Source organism: Elaeis guineensis, chromosome 13 (assembly GCF_000442705.2).
Source record: "Elaeis guineensis isolate ETL-2024a chromosome 13, EG11, whole genome shotgun sequence".
NCBI classification, from domain to species: Eukaryota; Viridiplantae; Streptophyta; class Magnoliopsida; order Arecales; family Arecaceae; genus Elaeis; species Elaeis guineensis.
The window spans coordinates 65,146,958-65,161,867 of record NC_026005.2 but is presented as its reverse complement, the minus strand read 5'-3'; the positions used below and the strand labels follow the sequence as shown (position 1 = coordinate 65,161,867).

Here is a 14,910-nt window from a genome sequence, read left to right as displayed (position 1 = left end):
AATTTCTTGACATATTTTTGGACCAATAAAGGAAAACATTTGTCGATGTGAGCTAGATTTACTTGTTAAATATGCTTATAAATACATTTAGAAACCTCCACATATAATACTTTTAAGTGTATAAGGAAACTTGAAATTTATGATAAGGAGTTCGGTGCCAATGTCTTGGACAAGTACTTGGTAATCTCCTCTTTAACAATTATGAAGTCAAATATGGTAGTGGAGCTTGAAGACCTTTGGTATTTTGCAAAGTGATGGAGGCATTAGAGATGTGGCACACATGATATGGAGCTATGTTTAGGTGAGCTGAATTATAAAATTCATTGCTGAAGCTAAGAAGAAAATTTACGATAGATGGAAGTGCAAGTGTCTCGTTTCTTTCTAGACGTTACTACCTAAGATAATGCTCCATGGCTTGCTTTGAGGAAATGTAATCAAACTTCTTATTTTGCTGAAAAGAGAACCTCAAATTACAATGAACACTTTATAGCTTCAGATTATATCTATGTACGTTATATGCATTAATAGACACTCACATGCAATGCATGTAGAGGTAAAGTTAGATTTGTTCATAATTATTTATTTTCTAACTAAGAAAAACAACATCTTATCATTGGATCATAAAAACAGAAAGAAAAGGCAGCACAAACAAAAAATTGAAAATAAGATAGAAGAGAGATTGGATAGAATATAATTAGGAGAGAGAGGGGGGAGAGAGAGAGATAAAAATATGTGGGGCAAAATTTAATCCAATCCATCAACTTGACTTGTATCCGATGGCCCAACCTACAAGAAACAAATTTGAGAATAGGCTAAATAGGTTGGGGTCATAAAAAGGTTGACCTATTTTGACCTATTTATTAAATAGGTTGAGTTCGACTTTTAGACTCTTAATCCGATTAATCCATTTGATAATCGATGAGTTGGGATATCTGAGTTATACCTACATCTACTTATCTATTCTTCTCTTTTGAGTCTATATTAAATACCAGTTATCACCTTCTTAGCCCTTAGGGTTTCATTCACCCACCTTCTCCAGAGTTTTGAGAACCCTATTTCCATTCCTAACGAATTGAGCAGCAAACACCCCATCTTTCTCTCTTCTTTTCTCCATCTCTATCCTCTTTGTATCTTTTCTTCTCCTAATTTCTTTTTCTTCTCTCATATCCCTTTTTGTTCTTTTGTTCTAATATCCTCTTTTTCTTTGTCTTATCTTGTCATAGATGATATAGAATCAAAGGAACATAAAGAATCTCGAGATGTTGGCCTTATTCTTTACATGATCATTATCTAGATCAGTGCGTGATATTGAAGCTGGGCTCTTTTTAGGATCTATTGAAGGCCTTCAGGAAGAAGAAAAGAAGGGGATAGCCATTGATGAGGGCAAAAATCATTAGCAAGGAGAGCTTGAAGGGTGATGCTATGCTCCGCAATCTCGTTATCTCTATCATCAACTTCTCCAACCATGTGGAATTTTTGCAAGATCTATTGTCGCTCTAGGTATTTCTTTTTCTGTTGCCTTTTTTTTGGTTGTGATGCATTGGATGTTTTATTCTCTTTATTAGTTTTTGTTCTTTTCCTATTTTAGATCTTTTGGGTAGATGGTGTTCTTGTTGTAGTTCTTGTGTTAGGAACTCATTTTGATGAAACAATGGAAAGGAGGTTAGATCCATTGAGAAAAGAAACTAATGATCTATAAAAACTAGCACTTCTTGGTTTTGATTTATGTTTTTGTTCTTCTATTAAGGATTGGAGTCTACGATTTTTAATAAGTTATAGAGCATTAGATATATTGAAAGATGGTATTTTGGTAGCACGAATGCTAGCTTTAAGGGTTTGGGTTGTGAATTTTTTTTTAGATTTGTTGTCTTCCTTTTATAATTTCCTTCCAATCTTTTCCTCTCCCTCAGATGGGTGTTGATAGTTTTTCTCTCTATAAAACTAGAACTTTTCTAGGTAGTCATTCTTTGATAATTAAAATAATTTATTTCTTAATTTATTTCCATCTGGATCTTGAGATCATAATTTCTTGATTCAGAATCTAGATCTTGAGACTTGTACTTGATTTATCAGTTAATTGATACATCCTACTTTCTTTTCTTTTGGAGATTTTGGAGATTAGATCTTGAGATCAGTTTGATTAATTTAAGTGAACTATTCCATTTGTCTCTCTTTTTCTTTGGCTGATCGATTGAATTTATCAAGGTCGGATTGGCCTTTTTCTGATCAAATAATGTTCATGAACGAAATATTGATCTATTTATTAAATTACTTAAGCAGGTCAGATCAGCTTATCTACTTATTAAATATAATCGATTTCAATTTTAAAGCTTGACCTATTTAATAACAAGCTAGATTTAGATTTACTACTTTCTAACCCAATTAGCATCTAACCTAACTATATATATCCCATCCCCACATGATGGCCACTCATAAATGAAATAATGTAATTGATAGAAACATATTAGAGGGTATTTTATTCTTGTTTTATCATGAAAATAGTTTACATAGTAAATTTTAGTGTACCCACTAGGCCTTTTGTTTTTTTTTCCTTGGAAGCAATAGCATGCCCACTAGTTATTATTCTATATCAAAGACATGGCGGCAGAGCTAAAATCTTTAATGTAAGAGTGTGATCTATTACCCCAATATGTATTGATCTCTAAAAAAAGAAATACTTGGTATGTCAAACATACAACTACAAAAAAATAAAAAGAAAATCATTGATAAGTTTTTTTCAAAGTTTTATATAACTTTTTTATTTGGCAAACAACTTTTTCATTTTCATTCTATGGCTTAAATATTATGATATTCTTGGATAAGTAAACTTTGATAAAAAATTGCCCACATTTTTGTCATTCCCTCAGTCTTAGTGCAAGATACCAAGGTAAGTTAAATAAAATAAAATAAAATAAAATAAAAAGTGTAGATTCTGAAGGAGATGGACCTATTGGTGCCCCCCCACTAATGACCCCAATGAACATGACTAAAATTGAAGACTAGATCTAGATCAGTCATGATATCATCAGCTTAAAATCCGTATATGACCAATCAAAAGTGTCCATCCACTTCACTGAATAAAATAAGGCCTTTCTTGGACTATAGCTTGGGGTGAGGGTGGATGGAACTCCCACCTGTTATAGTAGAGATATACAAAGTTTAACTTAGATCGATTTAAGGTCAATTTAAATATTGAATCAATTTTTTTAAAATCAAAATCAAACCAACCATATAAAAAATCAGTTTAAATCAAATAAAAAAAATTGATTCAATTCGATTCGATTTATCAGATTATGAGCTATTAGGCTTATATTAAATAGGCAACTTATGGGATGAACTATATGGATAGTTTATAGGATGGGCAAAATAGAAAAGTTATGAGATTGGCTAAATGGGTTAAAAATAGAAGCAATAAATCGATAGAGCTAGGACAAAATATAAATAAATTGATGGTGGTTCATATATAATATAAACGCAAGGTTAGTGGGGGTCGTCTAGATGCCGCAATGGTCAAGGATGCCCACGATAAGGATACAATGGGGGAGGGCAAGGATCCGATTGATGAGGAGCTGGACATGTTGCCTCCAGTCCTCTATGTGCTTATGGGTAAGTTTCACGATCTTCTTGGATCAAGTCCAACTTTGCTTGCTATCTAGGGTTTCGGAGGATTCTTCTTCTAGGGTTTCTATAAATGGGGATCGGTAGTTTAAGGCTGGGGGTAGAGATGAGGGGAGAAGGAGAGAGAAATTAGAGGTGGATGGAGTAGTCAAAATTGAGGTTGGGCTATCACATAGAGGGATCGGCAATGATGTATTGGAATCCAGGAGACTCAAAATTATCTTTAATGATGAATGAGGTGGAGAGGATGGCAGTGGCAATGGTGATAGTTTACCAGAGATTCAAATAGGCATAGAGATGGCAAGAGAGGCTGTTGGCAAAGAGGGAGAGGGGTGATCCCACATGTGTCATGAATGGCACAAGAGAAAAGCAATGAGAAAAAGAAAGGAATGGAAGATCAAGAAGAAAAAAAATATTATTTTATCCAAAATAGAGGAACAGTTGAGGTAGTTGGAATGGCTGATGTTGCAGGCAATCTATGGCATTATTTATAGTTGATCTTGGTGGAGGCTATAATTTCTCCTAGCTTGAGCTTGGGGTGGAGGGGAGCCCATACTTTGAATTTTTGGTCTCTTATATGAAGTGGTTGGACTTACATTCAAATTGAAAAGTAGAAAAGACTAAAGAGAAAAAATATTATCAAAGTTTTATTTTTGAATAAATTATCAAAATTTTTTTGAGATTTACATTTATTATAGTTATACCTAATAGTTTGTAAAACCAACACTTATGCTCACTTAAATTAACGATATTAGTGAAACCATTTATCTTATATGAAAAGTCAAAATCATCCTTTAGCAAAATAGGATATGCATTTTCTTATATTCTTGGATGGCTATTGTGTCACTTAAAGTTATTTATCTTTTTTTTTTTCTCAGATGTAGCATTTGTGTTCTATTTAAAGTTAACGGCTTGACTAACTTTATATTAAGTTATGGGCTCAAGTGTTGGATAAAAATAAACCTCAAGAGCTCAAGCTTAGGTTTTTCAAATTATTGATTGTAAGTATAATCAACCACTAATCTTTGAGCGGTTTTTGTAATTTATTCTTCATCTTTTTTTTTTTTTTTATTTATGGGATGGACGTATCTCATATCTTGATTTTGTCATCACATGCATGCTTTTTTCTATTATTGATTGCACCCCTCTCTCTCGAATTAAGAGAGGGGCTATGTGCTATGTGTGTAATTTGTGTTCTTGTAATGGATGTTTCGGCACATGACCAACCAAACACCAAGGATGCTCCATTGTTTGATATTATATTCAATCAATATCCCTTCAAGTCCCTGAACTTTTACATTAGGAGAATACTAGTACTAATGATCGAGTGCTTGGGTTGATAGCTATCAAAGCCTAGTAAAAATGTTGACTACGTGACTCTGTTAATACTTAATTAATTGCACTAAGCATGATGAAGATTGTTTTTACCAACGTCATGTGCTAAGTCCTGTACTGAGAGAACCAACTTATAATGCAATTAATGTCAAATAAAAATGATATTGGAATTTATTATTTCGTTTGATGACGGACTGTAGGCAAGGCCAGATTTACATATATTTTTTTAGCTAAGTGTCTACTTAAGTATGTTAATATGCAGCCTTCTCATCCTATAGTGATGGCTTTTCTTAGTCATGTAGTACATCCTTCTCACCTATTGCACATGCATGGTTGTTACTATATTTCTAAATAGGATCTATTGCCGAACGATAGCATAATCACGAAGCTAAATCAAGGGCGGAACTCTTTCTTTGATAACTCACTCACATTTTTAGAAAGATAGCATTGTTAACTAACCACTAGATCCAAATGATTAAGGACGTTCTTTATTTGATAAAATACACTTCTATTTTTAGATGGATGCTGTTGTTAACTCATCATTTCACCCAAAATGATGAAGCTCTTTGGTGGATAACAGAAAATGCTTTTGGGTACATATTGGTCCACACTAGAAGTTCCCTAAGCCCATATTTGGCAACTCATTTTGTTAACCATAGGACAATAATCAAAGATGGGGATGATGCCATAGACAATTGTTTTTTCCTAGGTTGGCATCCTCTCTAGTTTATCTTTTTTACCATGTAATCCAATCGAGGCCTTGAGATTACCCCAGCACAACATGTCATCATTAGAAAAGTTGATGAATCTTAAGCTTCCAGTGCAGTAAAATATAAGCATTCACAGTTCCAAGTTTAACACATAACGCTCTAGAGGAAAAGGGTCCTCTGAAGCCATTGTCATTCACAAAATGAGTCCTCAGTCAAGCCCACATACCAAAGCCTAGCTCTAGGTATTAGGCATACGAGCTAAACTTAGGTATTAAGCATACTGGCCTGGCTGGCCAGCAAAAGCTTGAAGCCTTTGAGCAGTCTCAGGCCTAATGTTTAAGACAGCCAGGCCAGGCTAGGCCTCAAAATTAGGCCCATTTAATAATCGATCGGGCTCAAGATTGGAGACTAAAGCCTTGTTTTTTCTTCCTTAGATTGCGTTTACTTTTGATGTGTTTGTAGATCTAATTAACAATTGTCATTGATATGCAAAATTCATGAGATAATAGGCGACTTTTAGCAATATTTCATTATTCATATTCAGTAATTTTAAAATATTTTAAATAATTTTTTATTGTTTTTAATATTTTTTAAAAAAAAAATTGACACGAAGCCTAAGACTAAGCAGAAAGCTTAGAGTAAGAGCTGGGCTCGAGCTTAGGAGGGAGGCCCAAATCTAGACCAGGGCCTAAGAAAATTGTGTTGACCTTTGGAAAAGTTACTCGAGCTCGACTAAGCCTGAACCATGAAGATCAAGCTCAGATTTGATTCTCATAACAAGATTATCTCTCTTCCATATCACTTACGAAAATCCAAACAATTGAAACCAATAGCTCAATCTAGGAGTAAATGCTCAGATTGAGTACATTTTAGATCTAGGTTGATCAATCGATGTTAAAATTTATGAGTATCAAAAAAATTTCTCCCTAGACTTCTAATTTTCAAATTAATACATAATTAAATTGGACTTGCTGCACTTGTTAAAGGTTGGATGTGAATGATATTTGAAATAAAATTATAAAAATATCTCTTTGATGATCTTCGATGCTTCTCCTTTTATTATTGAATCAATTTTTAGAATATTATTTTTTGATAAAGATATTGTAATCAGTGTTATAGTTTAACAATTTTTTATTCTTTTATTAGAAGATGGATTCTAACACATGCATGCAATCAATCATCAAGTCAAGATATTAGACTTTTAGATAAACATTCAATTTTGGAAAATTAAAGAAATAGTGGACAAAAATAGCTTGAAAATATTAACCAAAAAGAAGAAATCTCTTATTCACCATTTAGGCAAATAGAAGGTTCACATCACCTACATAAAGGCGGTTTACAATATATTTAAAAAAAAATACATAGATGATTATTTCAATGAAGTAGAGGCTTTAATATTTCTTTGTTTCATAATCCTCGCATCATCAAGTCTATTGCTGATGGTGACTTAAATCGCCATGCCCCCCTTGATCGGTAGCAATTCTGAACTCTCATGCATACCGCCCTGAATTGTGGATAGAAACAAGCAATCTGAAGAACGGAAAGACGTATAGATATGTTAGAGAGCATGAAATATGGTGGTAAATTCTCATATTAGAATTTTGTCTATCTTGGACTTAAAGTTACAATTTTAATTAGAACAAACAAGAATTCTTATATGTAGCAAGAGGGAAATCCCAGCCTTTTAAAATCTGGATTTAAATTACAAGGAATACATTTTGGCTCCTTCAGAGGCCTACAAATATAATTTTTAAAACTACCACTTGCATCTAGAAATAGCAAAACTGTACAATACTTTGAATTCCTTCTTGTTCCCTTAATATTTAAATTAACACTTAAATTTGCTTTAGAAACAATAATAATATGGGACTTTGGATTAAAGATATAAAAGATATGTAAAAGGAATTTGAAGCATCCTTACATGACTCCACGGGGTGGAGATGGAAGTTGGGATCAGACTGTGAGCCTTATGAAGAGCCTGTTAGCACCATGGTAGCGACCACCAGGATCATTACTGGTTGATGCTTCATTCTCCCTAGTAAAATTGAAAATGGAGAAGGACATGTTTGTATTTGCCGTGGATCTCTATGAGTCATGAGTGGAACTATAGGCTATGGATTGCTATGAAATGTGTCAAATGGTTGTCCAATTTATAGCTTGATATAACTCCACATACATGGTATCCTGTGCAAGAGAATCCAATATGACAACTATGCAAACAAATGCATCCAATGATCACCATTCCAAAAAAAAAAAAAAAAAAAGAGGTACGACAGCCTTACAAATAAATTCTTGCCATGGGCATCCTTCCAAAATTGAATTTGGGATACGTCAGCTTTCCCAAATAAATTCTTATCATGATCAACCTTCCCAAATTGAATTTAAAATATGATAGCTTTACAAATAAACTATTTACATCATCATCCTTTCAAAATTGAATTTGAGATATGATAGCTCCGCAAATAAATCCTTGCCATGGTCATCCTTTGAAAATTGAATGCAAGGAAATATAGCTTTGCAAAGAAATTCTTGCCACGGTCACCCTTCCAAGATTAAATCTGTTATGATTCAACCGCAGAAGATTAGCTGTCTTTGATTCTTCCCTCTTGGTCCTATAAGTTCTTTAGGAAATGATTGATAAGATAGGTGATAAGGGGAGGGTGGTTCAAGTAATTTTAAATCAAGGCTCGTACCAAATGTGTTGTGAGAACACGTGGCATCTTGTCTCCATGCTTTTAAGCCAAGTTGGCACCAAATAATAGGGTCTGAAAATGCTTGATTGATTCTATTCAGGAAGTTCACACTCCTCGAAGCCCCACCCCCATGGAAGGGTGGTGGTTTATGATCCTCTTTCAGCTGTCTGAACTAAAACTAGTCAACTCGACAAATAATATTAAAAATTTCTAGTTAATTATCAGTTTAACAGAGGTGCTTCAACACTTTAAAGATCTATTTGTGCAGGGGCTGATTGTGTTGAATATGAGTTCACTTGACAAGTGGGCAATGATGGGGCAATAAGGTTTTGTTTGGAATTATTGTTAGGAGCAGAGTTTTTGAAAATAGAGCTTTAGAGAAATAAAATTTTTGAAAATAAAATTTTTATAAAAAAATATTTGATGTTTGGTAACCATATTTATAAAGTACTTTAAAATTTTATTATATGTTTGGTAACAAAAATAAAAAAATACTTTTGGTATGATAAAATGATAATAAAAGATATTGTATAGTATTATATAGTAGAGAATAATATAATATAATATTATATTATATTATATATTAAAATATTATTATAATATATAATATTATTATCATATAATATAACATAGTATTATAATATAATATAATATAATGTAATAATATACTATAATATAATATATTATATTAATATTAAAATATTATTATATTATATTATAATATTATAATATTATGATAGATTATATTATATGTCTATAACATAAATATTCTTTTATTTTAAAATATTATTTTATTATATAATATTATTATCATATAATTTAATATAATATAATATATACTATAATATAATATTATTATAATTATGATGTAACATATAATGTATATAATATAATGGATTATAATCTAATCTAATAATAAATTTTAATATAACAAATTATATTATATCATTATAATATAATAATATTATAATAGATTATATTATATGGCTATAACAAAAATATTATTACATTTTAAAGTATTATTTTATTTCATAATATATTATCATATAATGGATTATAATCTAATTTAATAATAAATTATAATATAATAGATTATATTATATTATTAATATTGTTATGTTATTATTAGTATAATAATACTATAGTAGATTATATTATATATTTATAATATATCATAATATTAATTTATTATTATATTATATTAAATTTATAGTATAATAATATAATATGATATAATTATAAGATTTGTTAGTAGATATTTTTATGATTATAAAAAATTATTTAAATCAAAATAACTTTCCGACATTAGTCAGAAAATACTTATGGAAAAAGCTTCAAAATAAAGCTTTTTCCAAATAAACCCTTTTAGCTTTTTGACAAAGCCAAAATAACTTTTCAATTTTTTATCAAATGTCATTGTATCACCCTAAAATATTTTTTGAGGGTCAAAAAGTACTTTCTGATACTCTAAAAGTTTAGCTAAATAGGACCTAAGTCTTCTAACAAATCCGAAGATCACCAATTAACCAAAATCCTATTCCTATTAACTGTAATTCATGTTTGGATGTCTGAAAAGTTGCTGATTTGTTTTACCACGATGGCACATGGAATGAAAAACTATTGCATCAGTTATTCTCTATTGAGTTATTGATTCCAATTTGAATATCCAAGCCTTTTTTTGTCAAGGTATAGGTCTTGTACCTCTATAAATAGGAGGGTAAGGCTATAGGTTTATATGGCATTATATGTATGGGAGATTGTAAGAAAAGGGTGTAAAGAGATTAGGGTTTGAGAGTTTCTCTCTTGTATTCTAATTCTGAAATAGTGCATCTCCATTCCATCGTCCGTAGACGTAGATTTCGGTTGAACTACATAAATTTTTGTGTTCTCTTCATGTTTTTATTTTTATATGCCTATTTGCTCGATCTACTTATCTCTGAAAGTCTCTAACAACTGGTATCAGAGCATCGTTGAATTTTTTCTCTTATTTTGGGATAAGATTGATCAAAGTTCATGCACATTGTGGACAATTTCTGGATGCATATAAGAGCTACCAGTACTATTTCACTCATCCCGAGGTCTCAAACCAAAAAACTAACCAGACGATTATGTTTCGAGCATTGAAAAATGGTGGGAGATGAAACTTTACATCAATCAAAAGTCAGTGAGCCCTCTAATACCTGATCAAAGTTTTAGGATTTCAATCAATGCTTCTAACCACATCATCAGCCTATCCTATCAGAACCCACTATGTGTTGCAACAAATCTTTGCCATAATAGTGTACACATCAGCAGCCACCTATCAGCCACATCACCCACCACGTATCTGTCATATCAGCCACCACGTTAGCATCTACCATGTCACCGGCCACGTCAACTACCATATCAGCATTTGTCACGTCATCAGCCATGTCAGCTGCCATATCAGCATCTGTCACATCATCGATCACGTCAGCTGCCACATTAACATCTAGTCAGTCTCTACTGCCATGTCAGCAACTATTATCACGTCAACAGCCCTTTGACCAAAGTTTGACATGTTGACTCATATATTTTTAGGCTAGTTTTTTGAGTTATAATACTAGTTCCTAAGATTTTCGGATGTGCTAAATCCACTTTTTAGATTATTTTTGTAAAATTCAGACCCCAATACATCTTTATTTCAATTTCAAGATGTTTGGAAAGTTTAAAATTGAGAAATTTGATGGGTTTAATAATTTTAATCTCTAACAAATGAAGATGGAAGATATTTTGATTCAGAATGGGCTTGATTCAGCTCTTTTAGGAAAGAAAAAGATATCCTCAATGCTGAAAGAAAAGCAAATACAAGATCTAGACCACCAAGCATCCTCAACCATTCATCTCTGTCTCTTTGACAGTGTGGTTAGAGAGGTCTTATTAGAAAAATCTATTGTAGATTTATAGAATAAGTTAAAATCATTGTATTTGATGAAGTTCACCTCCCATAAATGATTTTTAAAGGTCCAACTACAGGAAGGTATGTCTATTCAATTACATTTCAATGCGTTTAATCAGATTATTATTGACCTCAGGGCTTTAGAAGTAAAGTTAGATGATGAAGATGAGGCTATCATCCCTTTGTGTTCTCTACCCCCTTCTTTGGCAAGTTTTAGGGATTCATTCCTTTATCATCGGGAGGAACCAGCTAAGGTAGAGGAACTTAAGTTAGCTTTCCTATCCAAAGAGCAGATTGATAAGCAGCTAGGTGGAGGTGAGAATGACAACAGGAACTCTATATTGATAGTTTGAAAAAATAAAAATAAAGCAATCCGCTACTATTATTGCAAGGAAAAGGGCCATGTCAAGGCAAATTGTTTAAAATTAAAGGCTTGACGCAAAAAATATTTGGAGGATAGCTAAGATTACAAGAAAAAGGGGGATGCAATGGTTGCTCATGACTTGGATGATGGAGATGTCTACATAGTAACCAATAATGTCAGTGCTGAGCATGACGACTAGGTTATTGATTCCATCAATTCCTACCACATCACTCATAATAGAGATTGCTTCTCCATTTATAAACCCATGAGTGGTATGGTGCATCTAGCAAATAACAACGAATGCTGGGCATAGGAATGGTTCAAATAAAATCATCTAATGGTTCAATTATGACATTTCAGGATATACGTCATATTCTCAATTTGAAGAAAAAATTGATTTCATTGGACTGCCTGTTGTCGAAAGGGTATAGAGTTTGAGCGTGAGGTGAAATTATGCGCATTTGGAAGGGATCTCGTCAAATTTGGAAGGTGAAGTTATCACAGATTCTAATCTATACAACCTGCGAGGAGCCACAATTTGGAGAAATAAATATAGTAGAGATAAGATCATGCACCTCAAAGAAAAGAGCAATTCATGTCATATTATAATTGATTCCATCAGTATTTTTGTATAAGCCTATTCAGGGGTTTTGGAGATGGTGGAGCTCTCCATGCTTTGAATTGAAGTCAAGGTAGAGATTGTTGAGTTATTAACTCTGATTCAAATGTCCAAGCATTTTTTGTCAAGATAGAGATCTTATACCTCTATAAATATGAGGGTAAGGTTATGGGTTTTTGTGTGCGTGGTATGTACGGAAGATTATGAGAAAATGGTGCAAAGTGATTAGGATTTGAGAGTTTTTCTCTTTGTATTCCAATCCTAAAATAGTACATCTGTATTTCATCACCCGTGGATGTAGGCTTCGATTGAACCATATAAGTTTCTGTATTCTCTCTGTGTTTTTATTTCTGTGTGCCTATTTGCTCGATCTATTTGTCTCCAAAAATCTCCAACATTCTCTATAGACATTGTTGCACAAATCATGGCAATCCCTGTTCCAAGGAATCAATGCAATGACATTTTGGAATAATTCAAGGACCATGAAGCTGAAATCCAAAGATGTTTATAAGGTCCCTCAAAAGGAATCTGAAATTGAAGATGATATTAATTAATCTCAGCTTGCTGTGGAAGGTTGATGTGCAAGAAATTGCTAGAGCCAGTTGAGGTGCGAGTAATTGCTCCACTCTAGAGGCCTAATCCAAGATCAAGATGCTAGCTACAATATTTGTCAAACTGGTACAGAGGATATCCAGCATGCCCTTTTACATTGCCCTCATGCTTTAGAGGTAGGGATTGAGCTAATGAAACATCACCCAGCCATTCCTCGATTCCCTTTATTGAAAGCTACTCTGAGTTCAATCGGACTCTCATTTGTTATACCACATAGGCTATATGGAACTTAAGAAATGAATGCTAATTTCAGAGTAAACAAAATAATGATGTTACCGTTTATTATCTTGTCTATATATTAGCTGATGAATATTTCAGCATGACAAAAAGCTCGTTTGACACTAATGGTCTGCAGAACTGGGAAACCAGCAGCTTAGTGAGTCTTAGTCATGGTTCTCCCTCCCTGTGGTCTAATCAAAGTGAATTTTGATGCTTGTTAGTCTGAAGATTATGCTGGAAGCAGCTTCGTCATAAGAAACTGCAGCCGTAATGTTATGCATGCTGCCTCAAGGAGAATTCACACAGTTTCTGTCCTGCTTGCCGAATTACAAGCTACATAAAGTAGCCTTGATTTAAATCAATATGAATTCTACCAAAAAAAAAAAAATCAATATGGCTTGAAGGTGACTTAGCTGTAGTTATTCAATGGATTTCTGATATTCAACATAGCAGCTCTCTGCAGCATATTTTTCAGCAACATCACCCCCTCTTCTCTCATATAAGGCTTGCTTATCTTCTTCGAATTTTTTCATGGCCTCTAATGTCTTTAGATAAGCTAATCAGCAGGCTAATTAATAGATTGGCTTATCTCCCTGGTGATTTCGCATCCGCCTTGCTCTTGCCCCATGTATGAAACCTAATCTTTTGTTCTAGCTGACAGAATTAGAGATGCCCCAAAAAACTTCTATTCACATCTTTCAAGGCACAAACTTATCATGTAATATTGTTGCAGTTCCTTGACATATTTTTGGACCAGTGAGGGAAGACATTTGTCCGTATCAGACAGATTTATATGTTAAATGTGCCTACAAATATATTCAGAAACCACCATGATAATTTAAGCATCCTAGGAAGCTTGAAGATTTATGATTATGCCTCTTGGGGCCGATGTTTTTGGCAGGTGGTCAGTATTTCTCTTTGGTGGTAGTGAAGTCAAACACAATCGAGATGCTTGAACATCTTTGGAATTTTAAGTCTGACACCAACTTAGGCATTAGAGACATGGAACACATAATATGGAGCAATTTATATCTGACTTTGAGTTATAAAATCCATTGCTTATGTCATCAAAAAAAATATCCATTGTCATTTTATATAGCATTTGTTGCTGCAAGGCTCCGAGGAGGTACTGATGTGGCTGAAGTTAGACACTGTCGGAGATCCGCAACATCAAGGAGTACCTGCAAATGAAATCCACACTCGCCAAAGGTGTTTCAGGAGGGGATCCTCCAATACCTAAGTTAGTCAGAGCTTTGAGAACAGTAGAAGGAAAAAACAGCAAGCTAGAAAAGTGAAAAGGATTCTCCTTTCTCCTCCTTAAGGGCTTGCCCTTCTCTCGAGTTGCTTGTATTTTGCTTGCTTACGTGAGAGTTTCCTTCATACTTTTTTTTGTATAGATATTGAGCTTGTAGGCCACTAGCCGGAATCTATGAGTTTATTAGATCTAGCTCTACAGGCTAGTCTTCTTATTAAGTAAAGAATTTCTTTTATTTTCTCTAAATCAAGATTGTTAATTGTAGATATCAAGTGTAGGCTTCACTCGTACGGTTGGCTGAATTGGTAGTTTTAGGTCTATGCTTGGTGTGATCTTACCATATCATCTTGGGTGCGTCTCAATGAAGTATTAATCATAGTCAGTGAGTTTGTGCACCTTAATGAAGGATTGATCATGGTCAGCGAGTCTCTCCCGCAATAGTACTGATATTCACTTGACTAGACTAAATAGGCTAGACTAAGTCTAAACATAAAAAATTTATTTTATACATAAAAAAATATAAAAGAAATCTGTATCTATATATAGACATATATAGGTCAAGTCCAAT

At 33.2% G+C, this 14,910-nt stretch overlaps 1 long non-coding RNA gene across 1 annotated transcript; it reads left to right on the top strand.

Annotated features, from left to right (window-relative positions):
• The first annotated feature begins 990 nt into the window (after positions 1-990).
• On the top strand, positions 991-14,506 carry LOC140853395 (uncharacterized). Its single transcript, XR_012136443.1, has 3 exons — positions 991-1,127; positions 1,224-1,500; positions 14,203-14,506. It is a non-coding gene; the product is annotated as an uncharacterized lncRNA (long non-coding RNA).
• The last annotated feature ends 404 nt before the right edge of the window (positions 14,507-14,910 follow it).